General features: G+C 42.4%; 1 protein-coding gene and 1 non-coding gene across 2 annotated transcripts in view; both read left to right on the top strand.

Moving 5' to 3' along the window:
* Nucleotides 1-24507, top strand: part of LOC126460424 (protein sidekick-2-like) — a 1057356-nt gene that overhangs the window by 169201 nt on the left and 863648 nt on the right. The gene's annotated exons all lie outside the window — the stretch shown is intronic.
* Nucleotides 3077-3151, top strand: Trnat-ugu (transfer RNA threonine (anticodon UGU)). The gene has a single exon. It is a non-coding gene; the product is annotated as a tRNA-Thr (tRNA).

Below are 24507 nucleotides of genomic sequence, written 5' to 3'. Positions count from 1 at the left end.
ACCTGGACTATGACATCGACAACAGAGCTGAGGAACTGATAACGACAATAACTCGAGCGGTGAAGGCTGCTGTACCTACTAGGTGGAAGGCCATAGCGGCCTCTCCGTCACCATGGTCAGCCGAACTAGAGGAGATGCGCCGGTCTGTCAGAAGGCTCAGGAGGCACTACGAGCGCAGTGTCGTCTGACTAGAAAGACAAAGACGGCTGCAACTATACCGGGAAGCGAAAGAAAATTTCCACTGACACCTACGTGAGGTAGGATCCAAAAGTTTGGAACACTTTGTTCCAAACCAACTTGCTCCAGACCCTTGGGGAGTTCCCTACAAGCTTGTCCGGGAAAAAATCCGCTCTCCGATGGAGCTCTCAACCATCAGGCGTGGGGATGGGATGACGGAGTCTAGGCAGGAAACTTCTGAGGTCCTTCTCCAGTCCCTGATGCCTGATGACACAGCGGATGGAGAGACAGACGAACAACAGCAGCCGCGAGAGAACTATAACAGCAATGAATATGGAAACGATACGGCAGTCTACCCTTTCTCTCAAGAGGAGGTAGCTGCCCATATAAAATCTCTGAAGATAGGGAAAGCTCCTGGGCCAGATGGCACTGTGGCGGAGGTGGTGCAATTTCTGGCTCCCCAGATAGTCGCCCCTCTAACTCATCTCTATAACGAATGTCTTAGGCAGCAAAAGTTCCCTCGAATCTGGAAGAGGGCGAATGTTGTGATCATCAAGAAAGGAGCTGACAAAGACCCAGCAGAAACAAAATCCTATCGGCCAATCTACCTGCTTGATCTGCTTGGGAATGTTCTGGAGAGACTGCTGGCTGTCAGACTGGCTGCGCACCGAGTGCTGTGCGGGATGAGCAGCAGGCAATTCGGCTTCAGGCCTGGGCGTTCAGCATCTGATGCAATCGCCCTGGCGGCTGAGGTCTGTGGCTCTACCCCGTACAAGTACGTTGTCGGCATCATGGTGGACATAAGTGGCGCCTTCGACAAGCTGTGGTGGCCTTCGCTCTTCTCCTGTTTACGGGAGAAGGAGTGTCCAGGGCCGCTATATGGGTGTCTGAGGAGCTATTGTGAGGATCGGGAGGTCTGGCTATCATCCCCTAGCACAAGGATAAGAAAAATAATCACTAAGGGATCTCCCCAGGGCTCCGTACTAGGTCCCCTGTTCTGGGACATCCACATGGAACCTCTATTAGACAAACTACAGCAAAGTGATGATGTGCTAGAGGTGATAGCCTACGCTGATGACCTCCTCCTACTGGTTGGCGGCCGAAGCCGAGAAGACATAGAGCCCAAAATAGAACGTGCAATAAGAACACTACAACTTTGGTGCCGGAATACTAAGATGACAATTTCACCAACTAAGTCAACATACCTTCTTCTTAAGGGACAACTAGTCAGAAATCCAACAGTCAGGATAGGGGCTCACCAGTTCTCAGGCGACGTGAGACTCGATACCTGGGCATCATCATTGATGAGAGGTGGTCATTTGGCAGACACATTGAAACCGTAACACAAAGAGCCTTACAAGTACTCAACAACTTCATCTCCATTGGACACAAACGTTTCCACCTCCCACCACATCTTATCAAACTATATCATAATAGCATACTCACCTCCATAGTGGGTTACGGTTCTGGAGTCTGGGCACACAGGCTCACGAGGGTGGTGCCCTCCATGACAGTGAGAAGAGTACAGAGAAACATGATTATGAGATCAATGGGGGCTTACAGGACCACACCGGGAGGAGCCCTATTAGTCATAATCGGACTCTGCCCCTTAGATATTAAAATTCGAGAGCAGGCCGCTTGGTACTGGGCAAAAAAGGGGAATTTTGATAAAATAGAAGAAATTCTAGGGAGTAGGATTGAAAATAAAGTTGAGATCAGGTTAAGAGGGGATCATCTGTGGCAACATTCATGGGAAAGCGAAGAAACAGGGCGCAGAACCTTTGACCTCTTACCAGATGTCAGGGAAAGAGTGGGAATGACATATTTCGAACCAACTAGAGGATTGATTCACCTTCTCACTGGACATAGACCCTATCCGACATACTTATGTCGATTTGGGAAAAAGGCGACACCCACGTGTGACTGTGGTGTTCCGGAGGGTACTCCTGACCATGTAGTCTACGAGTGCCCCCTTTTCAATGATGTGACCTCTGTGTTACGAGGCCAACTACCCCACAATGACACATTCAGACTGTTGAGACAACGAGACACCTTTCAGATTATCAACGAACTGGCTAACGCGGTATCACAGAAAGTCTTAAGGGATTACATGCGAGAACCGAACTAGCACCTTACAAAGACTCTTTAAATACCGATGAAGTCTAGTACCCTATTCCCAAACCGCCTGAGCGCGGAAAGGCCGACTTCTTCAGTCTAGAATTCGCCGCGCTTCGGGATTAGGGGGAGTGGGGTGCATTTATACACCGATTTAGACAACGCACCCAATCTTGACCTTAGGATAAGTTTAGTTGTAGGACCTAGTTTATAGATTCAATTTACAGGAACCTGCAGCGACTAACACCATGGCCTGCCCAGTGTCAGGGGCACGCTCATTGGGGTTAGCTCAATGAGCAAGGCCTTATAGTAGGTTTATAATTTCAGCTGACACATTTGTAACGCTGCAGGCTTTAGTGACTAGTCCATAGTTAGTTAGGTTACCATTTAGTATTTAAAAACATATTACTATGCCCATTGTAGTTCCCATATAGTGCTCTTACTAACTAGTTACTAAATCATACGTAGAATAGCTGCAATAAAATGAATAAATGTAGATGTATTTAGGCCCACTAATCACATAAGGTAGTGGGCTACATTGTATGATTAATAAGCTTTTGAAAATAAAGATTTAAAAAAAAAATACCGGCCATGACCTTCTTCTTCTGTGCGGATGCACATATATTACCCGAACTCTTACGGGACTTTGTAAGAATCTCTTCCTCGTGTAATGAGTGTGTTTTGTAGGGACACTACGAATGTAGAGTGTGGACATATAAGGTGAGAATGTGAGTCTCGCGGGAGGCGTGCGCGAGATAGTCCCTGCAGTCGCACTATCCTCTGTGCCCTCGGTGGCTCAGATGGATAGAGCGTCTGCCATGTAAGCAGAAGATTCCGGGTTCGAGTCCCGGTCGGGGCATACATTTTCACCGGTCCCCGTTGGTATATATCACCGCCCGTCAGCAGCTGAAGGTATTAATATATAATTCTAATTTCGTTCTAGACGGCTGCAGGTCATCAAAGGTGTCTGTTCATTCGGACATGTCCGAAAGAACAGAAACGATATCCATATAAGGATATAGACTTCGAAAGCGGCCAGGTGATTAGGTGTTACTTGTGGCATACGTCTGTACACGAGATTTCCACAATCCTAAACTTCCCTAGGTCCACTGTTTCCGATGTGATAGTAAAGTGGAAGCGAGAATGGACACGCACAGCACAAAAACGTTCAGACCGACCTCGTTTGTTGACGGACTGGGACCTCCGACAGTTGAAAGGGTCGTAATGTGTAACAGATAGACATCTGTCCAGAAAATCACACAGGAATTCCCAACTGCATCATGATCCACTGCAAGTACTTAGGTGGGAGGTGAGAAAACTTGGATTTCATGGTCGAGCGGCTGCTTATAAGCCACACATCACGCTGATAAATGCCAGACAACGCCTCGCTTGGTGTAAGGAGCGTAAACATTGGACGTCTGAACAGGGAAAAACGTTGTGTGGATTGACGGATCAGGGTACAGAGTGTGACGATCCGATGGCAGGTTGTGGGTATGGCGAATGTTCGGTGAACGTCATCTTCCATCGTGTGTAGTGTCAACAGTGAAATACGGAGCGGTGGTGTTATGGTGTGGTCGTGTTTTTCATTGAGGGGGCTTGCTCCCTTGTTGTTTTGCGTGGCACTATCACAGCAGAGGCCTACATTTATGTTTTAAGCACCTTCTTGCTTCCCACTGTTGAAGAGAAATTCGAGGACGGCTATTGCATCTTTCAACACGATCGAGCCCCGATAAAGCTTTAGTCAGAAATCTTCTTTTAAAAGAATACATGGAAGGCAGGCCACTATGGTCTGCTCACACAAGTTAAGGCACAGGTAGCAACAGACTGAGGCGCCCGCGTTAGCAACTGTGGGCAGGTGAACATTGCACCAAGAGTGCCATCTAGGAGCCGCAAATGCAAACTGGCTACTTAATGTTCAAAATACAAACAGACGCTGATGAACATTATTTAGTACATGAAGTAAAAAACAATATTTTGTTTCACAGCAGAAGAGAAGATAACGTTTTCTCTTCATAAGAGCTTAGGAGTACAATTTAAAGGATGAAAACGTCATTATAGAACTACAGAGAGGGCTGAATGACATGGTCTGTAGAAAAACAATGTAACAGGAAATGCCGCCAATATAAACCATTTAAGAAACGAAAAGTTATGAGTAAACTTAGATAGAAAAACGTTTCGGTAATAGCACGAGGAAACCCGCATTCAAATATCAAGCAACGGCTTTATACCGTTTAAGAATGAAGTTACCAATTCGAGAAGGATGTTTAAAAATTTCCAATTCATAGAGAATAATCTACGTCCTTTCTTCTCGGTGTCCAAAATGTTGATATCGTGAACATCTGAAACGTCCCCTTTGAACAATTATGCACGACTGTACTTAAACTGACATACAATATTTTTAGCGCAACGCAATCTGACTTTCAAAATTCCCTACAAAAGAATGGCCCTGACTAACATTAAACTATACCTTTCACAAATCACTTACCTCACAAAAATCTTCGCTGCTCAAGCTACTGCAATACAGCGAGCGCCACTACTGCCAGCTAAATAAAAGATTCAAACTATGGAAGGCACTAACTACTGATAGGGATAGTTAGCAAATGAAAGATATTAATAGAGAACGAACAATGTATTTACCTTGATATCATCACAAGTCATAATATATATATCAGTTCATGACAAATTACAAACCTCCGCCATCTCTCTCCCCACATCCACCACTGCTGGCGGCTCACCTCCAACTGCGCAACGCTACGCGCTGTTCACATCCAGCTGCCGCTGCCCAACACTACAATGGCAGACAACAATGCAAACTAGCCACAGACTGCACACAGCACAGCCAGTGATTTTCATATTGAGCGCTACGTAACGTTGCGAATAAGAAAACATAAACAGCCTACTTACATAGAGAAAACATAAACAGCCTGAGAAAACATAAACAGCCTACTTACACATCTTTAGGCGCTTGGCCTGTAATCAAAAGGTGGTTGGCAAAATATCAATTTTCTGTGGTACCGCCATTTATTCCTAAAAGATATTCTTTATATCTGATTGTAAAGCCACGTCCGGTTTGTCCTATGTAGTAAGAAGAGCAGGTGTCGCAGAAAATATTATAGACACCCATGGTTGAACGAGTCGACTTTAAATTATGAATAAAGTTTATTTTAAAATTATTATTCGTTGCAAATGCAAAATTACAGTTATATTTATCTGGAAGAAGGCTACCTAAAGATCAACATATGTGAGCAGCCCGTAATGGCTTGCTTTCTACGCATTCTACTTTAAAAGTTTAGTGACTAGAGCTTTCTCGCTTTCTGTTTATTATATACGTGACATGTAGGTACTGTTTCTTTTTGTAGTGTTAGTCAGTTTTCAGTCTTAAAACTCTACTTCTATACCCTTAGGTAGATAAAAAATTACCATGTCTGCTGCTTTCAGATAAAACATTGCCCTTTACTTAATGTAATAAGTAATATTCATCTGTCTATACTCTGAATTTTCTTGCTGCTCTATATACACTGAAGAGCCAAAGAAACTGCTACTCCTGCCTAATATCTTGAAGGGCCTCCGAGAAGAAGAAGAAATGTCGCAACATGATGTAGCATGGATTCGACTAATGTCTGAAGTAGTGCTGGAGGGAAGTGGCACCATGAATCTTGCAAGGCTCTCCATAAATCCGTAAGAGTACGAGGGGTTGGAGTTCTTTTCTGAACAGCACGTAGCAATGCATCCCAGATACGCTCAATAATGTTCATGTCTGGGGAGTTTGGTGGCAAGCGGAAGTGTTTAAACTCAAAAGATTGTTCCTGGTGCCACCCTGTAGGAATTCTGGACGTGTGGGGTGTCACATTGTCCTGTTGAAATTGCTCAAGTTCGTTGGAATGCACAATGTACAATAATGGATGTGGGTGATCATACGGGATGATTACGTACATGTCACCTGTCAGAGTCGTATCTAGACGTAACAGGGGTCCCATATAACTCCGACTGAACACGCTTAACACCCTTAAAGAGCACCTACCAGCTGTAACAGTCCACTGCTGACATGCAAGGTCCCAGGATTAATATTGTCTCCATACCCGTACAAGTCCATCCGCTTGATACAACTTGAAACGAGACTCGTCCGACAAGGCAACATGTTTCCAGTCATCAACAGTTTAAGGTCGGTGTTGACGGGCACAGGTGATGCGTAATGCTTTGTGTCGTGCAGTCATCGAGGGTACACGAGTGGGCCATCGGCTTCGAAAGCTCATATCGATGATGTTTCGTTGAACGGTTCGCACTCTGACGTTGATGGCCCAGCACTGAAACCTGCAGCAGTTTGCGGAAAGGTTCCATTTCTTCTGCCACGTTGAACGATTCTCTTTAGTCATCATTGGTCCCATTCTTGGGAAATCTTTTTCCGGCCGCAGCGATGTTGATGTTTTACCGGATTCCTGATATTCACGGTACACATGTGAGGTGGTCGTATGGGAAAATCCCAACTTCATAGCTGCGTCAGAGACGCTGTGTCGTATAGCTCGTGCGCCGACAATAGGGCATCACATTATAATTCTCTTAAATCGTCTACTCATTATGTTTGTAGCAAATACCAATCGTAGGAATTATGCAAGCCTTGTCAGACACATAAATCGATTATTGGAACACCAAGCAGCTTCTATCAATTAAGATAAGAAATGATGTCTTCTTTGGGAACCTCGGAATTGGTTTAAGCCCTATTCCTGGTTGTTTGTTGATTGTTTATTCAGCTAGTGGAATTGCCTGATCCTAATTAATGGGGTCATGCAGTTCTCCGTTTACATTTCATCCACATAGTCATTTGATTCATATGAGGCATGTACCAACCTCTCCACCTGACAAACATAGTAAAAAATTCTACTCTGACAGGTGGGCCACCACACATGTATCTTTAATTGTGTCTTTTCAGGAATGAACGAACACGTCTTTCCTTCCTAGAGTGAATCCCGTTGTAAAGGCTCCACTGCTTTTAATGACTGTCGCAACAGTGGTGTCAAAAAGAAAAAAAAAACCACAGGAAGTCTTATGCGACATACTTTGTTAACGGTGTAAATTTTGTCCTTTGTGTTCTCGTATGTAAAACGTTTCTGTATAGTATTTTGTGGAGCGAAGATTTGGTACCAGCCAAGAATTTTTTCATCGTCCTTAGAAAACCGCCTAAGAACGCACACTGTTTGGCAAGTGCACTTCATCAACGATCATTAATCCACTGCACTTATTCGATCAGAATCTGGCTCAGCTGCCAGTTCGAAAGCTTACGCACTTCACACTAAGCTAAACGATCATGTCCATGATACAATGGGCTTCGTTATACAAAATGCTCTCAAATTTCTATAGATGTCAGGAAGGTACCGTTCTCGAAGCTTTGACAACTAGGGGTGTTGCTTGTGAGACTTTCGCAGTACTGTCGCTATGCTTTAAATGACAATCCAACTATTACTATTCTATGACAATTGCGAAACCTAAGTTGGTTGGTTGGTTGGTTGTTTTCGGGAAGGAGACCAGACAGCGAGGTCATCGGTCTCATCGGATTAGGGAAGGACGGGGAAGGAAGTCGGCCGTGCCCTTTCAAAGGAACCATCCCGGCATTTGCCTGGAGCGATTTAGGGAAATCACGGAAAACATAAATCAGAATGGCCGCATGCGGGATTGAACCGTCGTCCTCCCGAATGCGAGTGCAGTGTGAAACCTAAGTGTTCTCACCTCTAGTAGTAATGAGCAAATCAAGGGAATGAACTGTGTGACGGTGTAAAGGTTATTCACGATACGAACAGCAGGCTCTTTCGTACTAGGTATCATTTCCTATGTAAGGTATAAGCGCTGCAGACTTTAAATTCTGAGAAAGATAAGCGGGAGAGAGAGAGGGAGAGAGGGAGAGAGGGAGAGAGAGAGAGAGAGAGAGAGAGAGAGAGAGAGAGAGAGAGAGACTGGAGGTTGGAGGGAAAATGAGAGGGAGAGAGAGGAGGGAGATAAGAGGGAGGGAAAAGGAGAGAGATTTATTGTCGCCTCTTATGATAAACCAATATGCAGCTGTAGAAACGGAATATTGCCCATTTAACATCAAGTAGTTGACCTTTAGTGTGAGATTTTTTGCGAGTAATAGTTACTGCTGAGTTGCGACGAACCTGTTGTGTCGTCATTGACATCTGATAAACAAACGTACTCTCACATGAGCAGATTTTTCTGTAAATGACTAAAAAATCGGATGAGGAAAGAGCCAAAGTTAAGAGTGTGATTTCACGTAAAGCAATGAAATTACACTGAATGTATTTTTAAAACATTCTAACTGCTTTTTCTGTGGAATAAAATATGGGTGGTAACACACGCCTTGCTAAACCTGATGAAATGAAAGTCATTCTTTATTTCAAAGAACTGATCGGGGCACTGGCATATGACAAATTGAAGTATTTTGTAAATGAGCTCTGTTTTTCATTTACTCACAGCATTATTAGTGTGTTATCACAAAATAAACTGGATGTAGTAACTGAAGCTGTATGCTGTTTGTTGAAAAATAGATTTGTGCTAAATATGGACTAATACATATCGTGATCGCCTGGGGAAAGAAACAGACCTCAAAGTTAAGATTTTAATACCTCTTAATATAATAAAATGACAATGAATCATGGATTATCAGGCAATGTAAGTTAAGTGTAATTCATTTGCATCAGTATTACAACGGCTTTTTTTCGTATATAATCGTACCTTGTTGGCTTTTAAATGGTATCAGTGATTCGATTTAATTGTCTGCGTTTTACAGTGTTTACTTAGGTCTTGTGGCTTCTGAATATAAGTTTCGTTGAATGTGGACCTACAGTGCTTGCAGCTGGTCTGATATTAAGTTTTACGTACTCGTATTGTATGGAACGAAGTGAAATCGAAATAGATTATACACAGTCAAAATATGCGGTCTTGTCATAAACGAACTAAAAGTTTGTAAAGGTGTTGCAGGGAAGGTTGTACTGCGAAATAAACTGTAACGAATAAAATTCGATCTGTTGCGCCGTTTCCGAGTTAATTAGCATTATCGTTAGTCAATAAGGCCGCTGCTCGCGCAAGTTTAAAAGGTCTGCCGGTCACCAAATCCGTAAGCCGGCCGCTGCGATCGAGCGGTTCTAGGTGTTTCAGTACACAACCGCGCTGCTGCTACGGTCGCAGGTTCAAATCCTGCCTCGGGCATGGATGTGTGTGATGACCTTCGGTTGATTAGGTTTAAGTAGTTCTAAGTCTATGGCAATGATGACCTCAGATGTTAAGTCCCATAGTGCCTGGAGCCATTTTTGAACTAAATCTGTACTTAGTTTGGTTTCCTAAAACCGAACAAGAGAGCTATACAAAAATTGAACATGTCACGTTAGTAAGGATTCAGTACGAGCCAATTGTTGAGCAGTGTCGTGCGCTGTCATCTACGCTATGAGAACAACTGACGCCTACTGTACTTGGCGGACCACTTGAATTAAAGCGCACAACGGCCTGATTGGTTGACTTCAACCCTAATTAATTCTGAAACTGCGCTACATGCCTAATTTCTTTTCTTAACAATTCTTTCTAAGTCTGACCTATCCTCCAGCACTCTTATAAGCTTGGGGGACACATGGGTTGATAAATAATTTTGGCCTCATTATATTGGGTCTGTTCCATAGTCTTAAGTTCTTATACTTCTTGTTCTTCTAGGTGTACGCTGCAATGTCGACTCCAAACAATGTGACCCCACAGCAATTAACACACTGGAAAGTAGATGAAGAAGTGACTTCTTCATGGTCGTCCTTACCACATTTGCTACAAGTGGCTTCTCCCTTACATCTAGGAGTAGTGTTCCCGAAGCGCTGGCGTACGAAACAGCGCATTGTTTCTGGGCATAACGCTGCACACATAAACGAAGGAAACCTGCCTGAATTTGCTGAGGACGTTTCGTGCTACTGAATGTCAGCATAAAGGAGTCAGATTTGACAAAAATTCCCATTTATTTCCTTCGTGATGTTGTGCATGTCGAGTAGATCTTCTGCTGCCAACTCATTTGCAATTTCTCCTTCGAAATGCATGGTATATCCCTGCATGTGACAACACCTTTGCTGTAACTCAAGGTAGTGTGGAGTTCATTGTCTACTGAACACTCTCCAATGCATATAGCTTTTTATAGGGTATTGTCTTGCTGAGAATTTGGAGTTTCACTGAAAGGGTCCCATTGCACAAGCGCTTTACTCATTTTAAGGAGCTACAGATTCCCTCTAAACTCCTTCCTACACTACAGGGTGAAACCATATCAAAATGACCCTCTTGCCCTTTCACAAGTGAAACAAAATCTGATAACCAGCATCCATTCTGTTACAAGAGACAGTACGTTTAGCATAAACTCCTGAATCAGGAGGCCTGGCTACATGAGCCCTCTTGAAAGACGGGATGCTAGTATGTTCCAGCGGCCCACCCTTTCCGGTGGAAGGAGGGAGAGAACATTTAAAAAAATCTTTTTCGGTCCAACGAGCAGTGAGGAAAATGAAAGTCAACGTAGAGTCTCAGGTGCCTAGGTAAGCTTTGTACAACTGAGGAGCGGCAGTTTCCAGAGGTTTACCAATAACGACTGTGCCACCTCAACAGACATGCAGCTCATCAGCAATCCGCACACCTCGAGATTGAGGGGTTTTACCAACCTCGCGATCCAACTGGTCAAGCGAATATCCCCATTATGTTTTTACGGAACCATTAGTGCGCGCGTCCTACTCGCACCTGCTCTGTTTTTTCTAAACGGTCCTTTATTCTCTCGCATTGCACATTCTTCGGACGCCTTCACCGCTTGTGGAATTAGTGGTCACATAAACTTGTACGGTTGATACCCTCTAATCTCGAGATCAACAGTTAAGACTAAAAATAAAGTCGTTTTATAGTTTGGCTCGGCGCTATAAGGGACGTAAATAAAATACATCTGCGAAAATTAGTTACCCGCAGAAAGATTATAGCTACACTTAGCATCTAGCTGCGACAAAATTGATATATGTCAACGCCCGTCAGCAGCTGAAGGTATTAATATAATTCGAATAAAGTCTGCATTCGTTTTCAGAAGAAAAGATGATGTACTCTATAAAGAGTACTCTGGATAAAAGTACAGGACAGCAAATATTTTCCATTCCATACGTCGTAGAAGCAGTGTGTATGAATCACACATTTTTTATACACCTTTGAAGGAGTCTAGTTGCAATTACTTTGCCATATTTTGTGTTTAATTGCCTTGAACTATTTACTTCCCATTGCTGACCTGATCTTACTCCCTTGGTCAAGACGCTTTATGATGTAACCATGTTTACAGTGCATTATTAAAGGACACAAGAAGCTTATTACACGGTTACGTATCAGATCAAGAAATGCTCTCTACGCTTACACTTATTATCCTAGAACGTATTCAGACCTGAAACGTAGTAAGGTACATCAAATAGAATGACGTACTCCGTACGTGAAAGGATTCATTTAGCTTCGTAGCTTCTGTCTTCCTCAAAGCGTGACTTTGTACCACTACAGTGTATGTTAAGGAAATAACAATTATATGTGGTATCAAACAATGTATTTCACTAGACTGATGATTTGTTGGTAGTTGGGATTGTGTAAGATACAAAGGCATCGGCAAACAAAAAAGTTACTTCAGACGTGCGCGATGAAAGTGCGTTGCAACCCTCGTCGTTCATGCATCAGATTGTTAACCGGGTTGACAATATCAACGGCAACCACAAGATTGTCGCAGATGAAACGATTGACTTACCTATAATGAAGTACTGTCTGAATGAAGCAACAGCAATACTCAGTCAGACGCTTATAAGACTTCGAATAATGACAAAGTTTAGTAACTGCACGTCAGTATAAAACTATGCCAAGCGAAAGAAAGGCAGTATCTTAACTATAATATTAATGACTCACAATTACAAGCAGTCAACTCATACAAATACTTGGGTGTAAGAGGTTTTATGGGTAAGGAATGGAATACTAAGACACGCGGTCAGTATGCATATTCCAGTCATCGATTCTTTGGCAGGATACTGAGGAAATTCGCACAGTCTACAAATGAAATGATAATATGTCATTATTTGCTGGGAGACCGGGTCTGCGTTAGCTCTGCCGCGTGCTGCAAACTTTTGTATTTGAGGCCTCTTCGGCGATTTTGCGAGTCGATAACGATGATATGAAATGATAGGGACAGCGCAAACATCCAGTCCTTCAAGGAACATAATCTTCTACGTTCTCGGGTAATGAACCCGGTTCCCCGCCGATCTGGGAGCAGCGACATGGACCACTAGCGCGAGCAGTAGTCAGTTAGTCTACCGATGAGGCTGATTCCGATCTATTGCTAGTCCCATTTCAGGAAAGTATGAAGTGTGTTGCATCCAAGGCAAAAATGACCGACATGCGATACTAAAAGTCTGCAAAGAAGTGCATTTTTCTTTATGTGTTTTGTTTTCAGTACTCCTAAATTTGCACTTAACTTACCCTCCTAATTCTGTCATTATGCATGGATTATCAACAGTAATCATGGGAGAAATATGTTAGGATAGTATAATTTCTCGGCGACATCTGATTCATTTAGTATGAAGTACTCACTCCACAAGCGAAGTTATGATGTGTGTGACGTGGTGTAGTCACGGTATGACCATCCTTTATCCTCTTTCCTGTTTCATTCACAAGTGGCTCGTGGGAAGAATGACTGTCCGTAAAGCTCCGTGTAACATCTAATTTTTCTTATTTTCTCGTCCTAGGTATTTTGAAAAAGGAGGCGAGAAGAATTAATATGTTGCCCGAATTATTTATAAATATTACGGTCTCGAAAATCGAACAGCAAACTTCCCCGGAATGGAGAACGTCGCTCTTGTAGTGTCGGCATGACCTTAACGATCTCGCACTACGTCAATGATCCCGTGATGAAACATGTCGCTCCTCAGTCGACTTTATCTGTCTCTGCTGTTAATCCCAATTGGTAAGGGTCCCACACGAAGTCAAACAAATATTTTCGTTTCTTAATGATGAAAAACAGTCTTGATCGCTACTTTTTATTTTTATTGGAGGGACAGGTTTCGATTCTGTTTAAGAACCATCTTCAGACTCCAGAACGGTGGGTGGACTCGACGCTGAAATAACTGCCGTTATTCCAGTAAAAATAAAAGTTGCGATCAAGACAGTTTTTAATCATTAAATTTTAATTTTAAGGATGGCTGACAATGTTTTCGAAAATTTTAGATGTTTTTGTAGTTATCTAGCTACAGCTGTAAATATATCTTAAGTTATTGTTGATTTGTTTCATTACTTCATCTATAATCAACTGGAAGAAATGTTATACCATATGCTGGACCAAAAATGCATATTTCTCATAAAAGACCCATTCGTAGCCAAATCTAACAATGAAACGTGGAATACCAAATGAAGATATTTTGGATACATTTTGAAAAACACAGGCAAGTGGCATCCACATACCTGTGAGTTCAGTCGTCTGTTAACTGTCATTAGCGTAAGCAAATGACACTCTTTGTTTCCAAAGACCTTTCCAAGTCTCAAAAATCTATGACGTATATCTGTAGATTGAACAGCCGAATGAAAATTTTTACCAAGGCCAAGACTCAAAACCGGCTCTCCTACTCTCTAGGCAGATGTTCTAACCACTAAGCCACCGTGGCACAGAGTACCCTAGCACCCCTTCCTCCTCAGTCGAAACTCCCATTCATGCCTCAGCCTACATCTTATTCCCCCTAAACTCCAACAGTATTGCAGGGGCTCTCGAAGAGTATTGGAATAGCACCTCAGTATCGAACAAAACGGCGAATCCAAGGAATATATATTTTAATCAAATGAAATTGTGTGGTTCCAGATATCTTTTCGAGTCTCAAACATCTATTATGTACGTATGGAAAGAGAAGCAACGAATGAAAATTTGTATCAAGCCTGAGGTTTCAACCACGATCGCTTGCTGACTAGGCACATGTGCTAACCACCATGCCACCCTTGTTCAATGGATTTGCGCAACTGCACGCCTCCCACCTCAATCAAAATTTCCTATCACGCCTGATGCTTGGGCTTCAGACCGTACCCTCCGTTTCGTTTGATGCTGAGGTGCTATCCTAATACAGTTGAGGAGCCTCTACAATGATGTTCGATTTTAGGGAGAATACCAAGCGGTCCTAGGCCTAAATTGGTATGTGGTATTAGGAAGGAGGCGTAGTAGGGTAGCCCATGCAGATGTGCAAAGCAACTGTGCCAGGGTGGCGTAGAGGTTTGCGGACGTGCCTGGCGAACGAAAGGTCCTGGTTCGAATACAGGTTTTGGTTCAAATTTTCTTTCGTCGCTTCAGTCTAGATACACACATCATGCCAGTAGTGTGAATGCCACTATACATGTTCAAGATATTGTCAAAATATGGTGCTTTCTATGACAAATATACATTTTTCATCCAGAAGATATTAAAATTCCACTTCCACTTATCGATGACAGAAACCGGTCATGAATAAATTTAGATATATACACATGGTTCATGGTGTGGGTTCCTGTAGTCATGTCCTAGTTCATGAACCACGGGCAACGTATGAGTGGCCAAGTAAGTGGTCCCGACAGTCGGGATACCAGTTACTTTGGAATAAGGCTGGGCATCTCGGACGTATTCTGAGTCGTGGTCACCTTTGTGCTCATACGGCAAAGACTACCAAATCCACCGGTTAGTCCCTCAGCCGTTAGGGGTAAAACCCAATGGGACTCGGGGCAAGTAAGGCTAGCAACCTGCATCCCTGGTACTTTAAATATGATGCTGGCTACAATCAGAGCAAAATGCCTCGGACCTTTGGAGGTGATGGAGTCCCACCTCTAACTGACAAACCAGGGACTCCTAAGATACGACTTGGCAAACAAATGGTAATGAGATGGGGAGCTATTAATATCAATGGGGTCTACTCTGGGAAGAAGGTAGAGCTGGCAGAGGCTGCAAGTAAGATGGGGCTGGACGTAAGGGGTGAGAAAGAAGAGGAAGTGGGAGAATACAAGGTCTACCTGTCAGGAGTCAAAGCAGGAATAGCACAATGGGGTGTAGGGCTTTACATCAGGAAAGAAATGGAACCCAGCGTAGTTGCAATAAGGTATGTAAACGAACGACTGATGTGGATAGATTTGACAGTGTCTAGCAAGAAAATTAGGATTGTGTCAGTATATTCGCATTGTGAAGGGACTGATCAAGATAAGATGGATAGTTTTTATGAGGCACTCAGTGATGTAGTTGTTAGAGTAAAGGACAAAGACAGTGTTCTGCTCATGGGTGATTTTAACGCCAGGATTGGAAATCGAACAGAAGGGTATGAAAAGGTTATGGGTAAATTTGGAGAGGATATGGAGGCCAACAGGAACGGGAAGCAACTCTTGGATTTCTGTGACAGTATGGGCTTAGTAACCACAAACTCCTTTTTTAAACATAAGAACATTCACCGGCATACGTGGGAAAGCAGGGGAACCAGATCTGTCATTGACTATATAATAACAGATCAGGAATTCAGGAAGGCTGTGAGGGACACACGTGTATTCAGGGGATTCTTTGATGACACTGATCATTATTTAATCTGCAGTGAAATTGGGATTGCGAGACCGAAAGTGCAGGAGGTCAGGTTCATATGTAGGAGGATAAGAGTGGAGAAACTTCAGGATAAGGAAATCAGGCAAAAGTACATAACAGCGATCTCAGAAAGCTACCAGTTAGTTGAATGTAGTCAATTACAGTCATTGGAAAAGGAATGGACAAGGTACAGGGACACAGTACTAGAAGTGGCTAAAGAATGTCTTTGAACAGTAGTGTGTAAAAGTAGGAGGAAACAAACAGCTTGGTGGAATGACACAGTCAAGGCAGCCTGTAAAAGGAAAAAGAAGGCGTATTAAAAATGGCTACATACTAGAACTCAGGTAGACAGAGAAAGTTATGTTGTAGAAAGAAACAAAGCCAAACAGATAATTGCAGCATCCAAGAAGAAATCTTGGGAAGACTTTGGAAACAGGTTCGAGACATTGGGTCAAGCTGCTGGAAAACCATTGTGGAGTGTAACTAGCAGTCTTCGAAAGGGAAGTAAGAAGGAAATGACAAGTATTTTGGACAGGTCGGGAAAACTGCTGGTGAATCCTGTGGATGCCTTGGGCAGATGGAGGGAATATTTTGAAGAGTTGCTCAATGTAGGTGAAAATACGATCAGTAATGTTTCAGATTTCGAGGTAGAATGGGATAGGTATGATGATGGAAATAGGATCACGTTTGAGGAAGTGGAGAAAATGGTCAATAGATTGCAGTGCAATAAAGCAGCTGGGGTGGATGAAATTAAGTCGGAACTCATCAAATACAGTGGAATGTCAGGTCTTAAATGGCTATACAGGATAATTGAAATGGCCTGGGAGTCGGGACAGGTTCCATCAGACTGGACAAAAGCAGTAATCACACCAATCTTTAAACATGGAAACAGAAAAGATTGTAACAACTACAGAGGTATTTCTTTAATCAGCGTTGTGGGTAAAATCTTCTGAGGTATTGTTGAAAGGAAAGTGCGAGTATTAGTTGAGGACCAATTGGATGAAAATCAGTGTGGGTTTAGGCCTCTTAGAGGTTGTCAGGACCAGATCTTTAGCTTACGACAAATAATGGCGAAGTGTTATGAGTGGAACAGGGAGTTGTATCTATGCTTTATAGATCTAGAAAAGGCATATGACCAGGGGCGTAGAAGGAAGTTATTGTCTGTCCTACGAGGTTATGGAATAGGAGGCAAACTTTTGCAAGCAATTAAAGGTCTTTACATGGATAGTCAGGCAGCAGTTAGAGTTGACAGTAAACTGAGTTCATGGTTCAGAGTAGTTTCAGGGGTAAGACAAGGCTGCAACCTGTCTCCACTGTTGTTCATATTATTTATAGATCATATGTTGAAAACAATAGACTGGCTGGGTGAGATTAAGATATGTGAACTCAAAATAAGCAGTCTTGCATATGCGGATGACTTAGTTGTGATGGCAGATTCGATTGAAAGTTTGCAGAGTAATATTTCAGAGCTAGATCAGAAATGTAAGGACTATGGTATGAAGATTAGCATCTCCAAAACGAAAGTAATGTCAGTGGGAAAGGAATATAAACGGATTGAGTGCCAAATAGGAGGAACAAAGTTAGAACAGGTGGAAGGTTTCAAGTACTTAGTATGCATATTCTCACAGGATGGCAACATAGTGAAAGAACTGGAAGCGAGGTGTAGCAAAGCTAATGCAGTGAGCGCTCAGCTACGATCTACTCTCTTCTGCAAGAAGGAAGTCAGTACCAAGACTAAGTTACCTGTGCTCCGTTCAAACTTTCGACCAACTTTGTTGTATGGGAGCGAAAGCTGGGTGGATTCAGGTTACCTTATCAACAAGGTTGAGGTTACGCATATGAAAGTAGCTAGGATGATTGCAGGTACTAGTAGATGGGAACAATGGCAGGAGGGTGTCCACAATGAGGAAATCAAAGAAAAACTGGGAATGAACTCTATAGATGTAGCAGTCAGGGCGAACAGGCTTAGATGGTGGGGTCATGTTACACGCATGGGAGAAGCAACGTTACCCTAGAGACTCATGGGTTCAGCAGTAGAGGGTAGGAGGAGTCGGGGCAGACCAAGGAGAAGGTACCTGGATTCGGTTAAGAATGATTTTGAAGTAATAGGTTTAACATCAGAGGAGGCACCAATGTTAGCACTGAATAGGGGATCATGGAGGAATTTTATAAGGGGGGCTATGCTCCAGACTGAACGCTGAAAGGCACAATCAGTCTTAAATGATGATGATGATGATGGTGATGATGACATGTAAAGATTCTTTTCTATAGTGTGAAATACACCTGAAGTCCAATGAGTGCTCTCCAAGGCCATTGAATACACGAAGGAAAAACATTTCCTATAGATTCTCCCAGTCAATGTTAGTCTGGTACCTGCTTCTCCTACAACGTGTTTTATGTGGTCGTTTCCCTTCATCTCGGCCTTAATGATTATTCCTAGGTATTTTACGGCAAATATTCCACCCATTCATCTGTCGTCAATACTGCAGCAATAGTGGATCTCTTCACTGATTTATGCTCAATACGATACACTTACACGAGTCAGCTACCACTCCTCACATTAATTACCGAGCTTCCCCAGGTCTTCCAATGTTACACTGCATCTCTCTGCGTGTACAACTTTCCTACGGAGAACACCATCGTCCGCAAAGAGTTTCAGGGGTTTCTAACCTTATGCACTAGATCATTAATGTGATCTGTAAACAGCAGCGTCCGTCTAACAGCGTCCTGGGATTCTCCCGAAATATCCTTTACATTTGTTGATATTGTTTCGCTAAGAACAGAGGTTTTCCGCTACTTGCTGTGACGTGTATATATATATATTCGGTGCCTACAGTGTCACGTCTTTCAGTGTCACACAAATTCTTATTTTTAAAGAGGATCACTTAAGACTATTTCCATGGGTTCGACCCTCAAATTTCTCCCTCATATCACAAAATGGTCGTCTGATGTAGTACAGACTGAAAAAATAAATTCCTTATGAAGCACAGCTTCGTATATAATTTATATTCAAAATATTACACCTGTCTAACAGAACAAATCCTACATCGAGAATACTTTACACAAGTTTAAGCGAAGAAGTGCTTCCGATAGTTATTACAGTATTTAAAGAACATCAAAATATGAACAGGCTGAAGTGAACAAACAGTACATGAGACTACGTTAATCAATTCAACTGTAAAAAGCTAAGGAGGACATTATTAGCAAAATGAGAAATATGCAAAAGTCAAATGCAAAAATGAGCACTTCTCAATTGGGAGTAAATCAAAACAATCAGAATGGCTGAATGAGAGCACAATGACATGAACCAGAAACGAATAAGAGCTAAACAACTTAGAAAATAAGAGAATAGGCAAAATTAAGATGCCAACAAAATGAGCCTGGCCGAACTCCGTCGGCACTTATACGGGGCGTTACAAAAAGGTACGGCCAAACTTTCAGGAAACATTCCTCACACACAAATAAAGAAAAGATGTTATCTGGACATGTGTCCGGAAACGCTTAATTTCCATGTTAGAGCTCATTTTAGTTTGTTCTTGCAACTACGCTCAATGGAGCACGTTATCATGATTTCATACGGGATACTCTACCTGTGCTCCTAGAACATGTGACTTTACAAGTACGACACAACATGTGGTTCATGCACGATGGAGCTCCTGCACATTTCAGTCGAAGTGTTCGTACGCTTCTCAACAACAGATTCGGTGACCGATGGATTGGTAGAGGCGGACCAATTCCATGGCCTCCACGCCCTCCTGACCTCAACCCTCTTGACTTTCAGTTGTGGGGGCATTTTAAAGCTCTTGTCTGCGCAACCCCTGTACCAAATGTAGAGACTCTTCATGCAGGTATTGTGGACGGCTGTGATACAATACGCCATTCTCCAGGGCTGCATCAGCGCATCACGGATTCCATGCGACGGAGGTTGGATGCATGTATCCTCGCTACCGGAGGACATTTTGAACATTTCCTGTAACAAAGTGTTTGAAGTCACGCTGGTACGTTCTGTTGCTGTGTGCTTCCATTCCATGATTAATGTGATTTGAAGAGAAGTAATAAAATGGAAAGTAAGCGTTTCCGGACACATGTCCACATAACATGTTTTCTTTCTTTGTGTGTGAGGAATGTTTCCTGAAAGTTTGGCCGTACCTTTTTGTAACACCCTGTATACGGTTGCGCTCGTGGCAGCACCTCGCGGCCCGTACGCAACAGGCGCGCCTGCGACCACAATGCACTCTTAGCGCTCGCGGCGGCATCTAGCGGCCCGTACGCAAGTTGTGCGATTGCTGTCGACCCTTAATTTGTGAAGTTCCATTGCACAGAAGTATCCTAGCGTAAGTCGGGGCCAATACTTGGTAAGCTTGTATTTTGTTCACTGAACGTTTGTACGGGAGCGTATTGAATGCCTTTCGGAATTCAGGGAACAAAGCATCAACTTGCACGCCGTAGTCACGTCCTTGTTAAAGAAATCATTACGGCACTCGTCTGGAGAGCCTTAGGGAACCCTAATCTACGATAGTTGGATAAGGTGTTTGACGCCAATAAGCCCGAATATAATATGAGACAGTAAATGATGTGGCGATTCTTTATTAACAAGAGACTACGACAGCCGCATTGAATGCAATGGTACGCCATCTCATCCTTGGGACGTCACACTGTCCTAAACCTCTCTCGCAGATACTCCCGTTCAGCACAAACGCAGAAATCCGACCGCCAGTCTGTCGTCAGTTTGAGCCAGGAGTACTGACGGTGAGACATGCTGGCGGTACGCTTCTTTTTTTCCCTCCGAGAGCCCGACGCAGCCCGGTCGGTCAGAAGAGAACATGAAAGGGAGAAACTCTTTCAGATTTAAAGCTCCGACGTGCTGAGGGACCAGCATGGTTGTTTGAGGGCTCGCACCCACTCCTTGCAGTGTTCCTCTTGTGCTACACTTCCGCGGCTCTTGTCTTAGACTTCGGTCCCGTCTCTGCGCAGCCTTTGTGTTTTCTTTGTGAGTTCCTAAAAGAGATACGTGCTTCTGTGCAACCACGAGCGTAATGACACATTTTAATTTTCCTTAACAGCTGCTATTAAGTTTGATTTCGAGTATTACAGACATCTTTGTAGTGATGTTCACGAACTTACATGGAATGTTTCACTCACACATAGAAGATAAAGTAGTACATCACTTTCACATTAGACGAATTGTTTGATCACCATTGCTGCAGTTTAAGTATTACGGTTTTATTCAAGCGTGTGTTGCGAGTTTAAGTGTACATACATATTCTAAACTACACAGCTTCACGAACATAAAATATAGGTCACATAGAACTTAACTGAATACAGAACAAATTAAGTACGTGTTCTGTTCACGTTTTTACATTCTCCGACTTTTCATTTGTCAGCTGTATCTTCTTCTCTGTGTTTCCTACAAACATTTGTTATTTCAATATAGAACTGGTTTAATTATAAGAAGTTATTCGGTTGCTGAAGACACACAAAAAGTGATACGTATCAGTGGACAGAGCATCTCTCCTAATTTCGATCTGTGTCATAGTTCCAGTAGTGCGAATTAGTGTCAGAACATACATGCCAGTGGTTTCCTACCTTGCTGAGACCAGAACATCACATACTAGCTAGTGTCCGCACACCTTCCATCAATTTAAGCGCCCAAAATAGATTTTAGAACGTAAAATAACACTGTTTGAAAACTTTTATTTTTATAATGGCGAAAAGAGAATGATATTTCGTTTCTATAGGCGTTTTATTAAACCACGAACTAAGGAGACGAAGAACTAACTGTTACTACTTATTTTCGGTATCCTACTTTACAGAGGAGAGGGAGTAATTCTCAGTGCGTCGCAAATATTGTCTACAACTTCTTCTCATAAAAGAAAGTTAATACTCCACAGTGAGGGTAAGCACTTCTCACGAAACATGCGTCTCGTGCAATCAGACTAATCAAGAAATAAAATAAATAAATAAAGTTAGGTAAAGCATATGTTCAGAAAACATAAAACTAGGAATTATTAAAGTTTCCCAAAAATTTCACTAAACAAATGAAATAAATAAAATCATTAAACCAATAAAGAAAAAAATTCTAAGACAAGGGTAAAAAACTCTTTGAAGCCTAAAATATGGCGCAACTTGCTTCACCCAGACCCTACCACCTCGTTGAAAAAGAACTAAGTTGAAACGTTTGAAGTATTCACGTTGTTTGTACGTCACTCGTTTGCTGGACTCTGTACTTATGAAGAAACTAGAAACTTGAGGCTGGCATTGTTTGGTGTCTGTCCACTGCCACTAATAATAATAAAATGAAATTTCCACTGTACAGCGGAGTGTGCGCTGATATGAAACTTCCTGGCAGATTAAAACTGTGTGCCGAACCGAGACTCGAACTCTGGACCTTTGCCTTTCGCGGGCAAGTGCTCTACCAACTGAGCTACCCAAGCACGACTCACGCCCCGCCCTCACAACTTTAATTCCACCAGTACCTAGTCTCCTACCTTTCTAACTTCACAGAAGCTTTCCTACGAACGTTGCAGAACTAGCACTCCTAGAAGAAAGGATATAGCGGAGACAGGTCGGTATTTGAGTTTTCCAAATGTGTAGACACGCATGCAGTTCTTTTAACTTACCTCAAACATGTTTTGTTTTTCAACTCCTGCAGCTTTTTTTAAAGAAAAGGAAAACACTCTTATTCCGAATTCAACACTCGGGAAGCATATAATAAATGTACGTCTACATGAATCTTTTGTTCATAAATGCATACAAAAATAAAAATTAATGCACTGTACCTACCTAAAGCTATTAGACACAGAACACAAAGGTACGAAAAATCTAATAGGTATGTAACAATCAAAAGGTTACTGAAAAGAGACAGCTCCAAGACCAATAAAGTACTGCACAAAACCATTCATCGCATCTAAACAGTGAGCCAACAGTCTTGAAATGAGGAACTACTATCCACCATTCGTTCTAAATTCAGACCATCCTGTCCCCTTACAAAATTATGTAAATTATGTTTTCATCAATTTTACCTTGTAAGGAGGCTGTTTAGGTTTTTATGTTGGTAACGTCACGTAGCGCTCTGTATGAAAATCACTTGACTGTGTTGTGTGCAGTCTGTGGTTGGTTTGCATTGTTGGAATATTCGCTATTATAGTGTTGGGCTCTTGGAGGTGAACGGCGCGTAGCGTTGCGCAGTTGCAGGTGAGCCGCCAGCAGTGGTGGATGTAGGGAGAAAGATGACAGAATTTTGAGAGGATATATATATATATATATATATATACATATATATATATATATATGTATATGATGACTTTTGAACATTATTAAGGTAAATACATTGTTTGTTCTCTATCAAAATCTTTCATTTGCTAACTATACCTATCAGTAGTTAGTGCCTTCAGTAGTTAGAATCTTTTATTTAGCTGGCAGTATTGGCGCTCGCTGTATTGCAGTAGTTCGAGTAACGAAGATTTTTGTGAGGTAAGTGATTCATGAAAGGTATAGGTTATTGTTAGTCAGGGCCATTCTTTTGTAGGGATTATTGAAAGTCTGATTGCGTAGTGCAAAAAATTTGTGTGTCAGTTTAGTGTTGCTCAGAATAAGTAAAGAGAGTAATGTCTGAGTACGTTCAGTTTTGCTCAGCTGTATGAAAATAAAATAACGTAGAGGTTTACCAGCGCAGTAATTCATTAATTTTTCTAAGGGGATGTTTCAACCTGGACGAACACGTATGGGATTGTGTTACACACGCTGTACATGGCACAACACTCCAAAAGCGCTTTCTGCAGTACGTCTGCACCGTGACATCCTGTAGTTAAAACGCGTTTTCGATCGTACAAGTCGCGTGATAAGTACCGCCGTAGAACGCTGATAAGAAGATTAAAAGATCTACAAACACAAAAGCGTGTGGTTGCGAATATGAGTTCGGGAATATAAGAGGAGGGGCAGTCTCCGAAAATATTCGGGCCTCCTTCCACACTTTGCACCCCAACATCTATTGGGAGGAAGATGACATTAGGATCAGATACGGTCATTAAAACTGTAGAGAAATGTTTCTTGTCACTGAAAAATCTAGGTCCATAATTTTTGGGCGTTACGGAAGTTACGTCTTTTCCCTTAATCGTTCCAAAGCAGTTAAGGAAATTAATCTTCTTGTAAAAAGTTACAGCTATTCAATACTGCTGCTGATGTTCGGTTACTTTCGGTATTTCCAAGGGTTTCACGACTGCGTTAATGGCTTTACATACTTCACTCACAATATGTGTTATAGATGTGTAGAAAATATCAAATTTGTACTATAATGCAACAAGCAGAATTCAAAGAGAGGCAGTTATAACTCTTGTGTTACCACATAATATTCCCAAAAGGTAGAAAGAGAAAATACGAAAAAAGGCTGCTAAGAAGATCACATATTTTTACTTGTACTGACACGTTTACTTATTGTTTTCCACTAATTAAAAATATATTCGAAAATGAACCGATGTTGCCGGCCGGGGTGGTCAAGCGGTTCTGAGCGCTACAGTCTGGAACCGCGCGACAGCTACGGTCGCAGGTTCGAATCCTGCCTCGGGCATGGATGTGTGTGATGTCAAATGGTTCAAATGGCTCTGAGCGCTATGAGACTAACATCTGAGGTTATCAGTCCC

The sequence above is a fragment of the Schistocerca serialis genome, chromosome 1 (genome assembly GCF_023864345.2).
Source record: "Schistocerca serialis cubense isolate TAMUIC-IGC-003099 chromosome 1, iqSchSeri2.2, whole genome shotgun sequence".
NCBI classification, from domain to species: Eukaryota; Metazoa; Arthropoda; class Insecta; order Orthoptera; family Acrididae; genus Schistocerca; species Schistocerca serialis.
This window is presented reverse-complemented; position numbering and strand designations above follow the sequence as displayed.